We start from the raw sequence: 1,449 nt of genomic DNA on the forward strand, positions 1-1,449 counted from the left end.
ATATATTATGATGTTTATATAAAGTATACAATGTGTATGAAAAAAGTAGACGCAAAAATTATATGTTTTAAAAAATTTCAATCATGTATTAAAAAATATTAAACGTGTATAAAAATTTTTGTTGAGGTATACACAAATGTATAATGTGTATGAAAATAATTTGACATAAAACATATATGTTTAAAAAAATCATGTATTTCAAAAATATTAATCATGTATATATGAATTATATACATACATGTGAGGGACGGTCAAAACACCTCCCCTACATGCATGTGGCCATGATATATGTACCAAGAAATGATGTAATATTTAAATATCCAACACATAACTTTAATGCGGCACCCGACTTCTACTTCCCCTAGGACAAGAGGGGATCACACAAACAGTTGTATGCTGACTCTCCAAGGTGACGCCCCAAGAGGGAAGTGACGTAGCCAACATCGTCGCCCGCTTCTGCAGTTCGAAGCTAGAGATTTCTCCCAAAGAGTCCACCACCACGAGAGGATGAGAGAACCTCCATGACAATGCCTCCAAGGAAGGGAATGACGTCACCATTGTCGACATCGACCTCCGGTCGAGCAACACTTTCGCCTAGAGTTCCTCCATGATGCCGGTCAAAACTGAGCATCGATGCTTAGATCTCCGGAGCATGGAACAAATCAGCACGGTGTCCTCTGTCCAAGACTCCAAGTCCGCTGAGCACCACATCGTGATTCGACAGCTACAACACCTCCCACCTTGGCGGCGAAAAACACCACATCCCGGTGCTTGAAACATGCTCGAGACACCGGATACACGCAGCAGGAACACCTTAACCACGAGAACCGCCGACAACAACCCGGAGCCGCTGTTACGGCGTCCTCCACTGGTCACAACCAGATCTAACGTTGCGTCCCTCACAAGGGCACTGTCAAACAGGGCACAACCATACGTCATCGGATCTGGAGCTCCGGTGGGGCCTTTAGACTAGTAGTAAGAACTAATTTTGCAAAGTTGGAGGGGGGGGGGGCTTAAAGCCCCCTAGTAGATTCGCCACTACACTCCACTAGGCGGCAACACCTTCAAGGACAACAAAAGGACCATGGGATCGCGCTGCCGCTGGGCTTTACCAAGTGCTGTGTGCCGACGACGGCGAGGGAAGGGATTGGGGTTGGCGGCGGCGAGAGGAGCTAGGTCACCGCCTGAGCCGCTCGGAAGAGCTATGTGGGGCCGTGAGGCTGAGTTGAAGTCAGAGAATGTGAAACCGCTTTTGAAATTGATGCAGCCTACAAACAACAGTGTAGCTGTCCTATGTGAAGATGGAGGAAGAGCCAGCATCTGAAACAACAGTGTAGCTGTCCTATTTTTTGAACAAAATAGTACAATACCAAACAAATAAAAATGTGTATCATATTGTCCCTGCCACTAAGACACACCGCAATGACCACCCAGAGAAATAAGGTGGCT

Source organism: Triticum aestivum, chromosome 7A (assembly GCF_018294505.1).
Source record: "Triticum aestivum cultivar Chinese Spring chromosome 7A, IWGSC CS RefSeq v2.1, whole genome shotgun sequence".
NCBI classification, from domain to species: Eukaryota; Viridiplantae; Streptophyta; class Magnoliopsida; order Poales; family Poaceae; genus Triticum; species Triticum aestivum.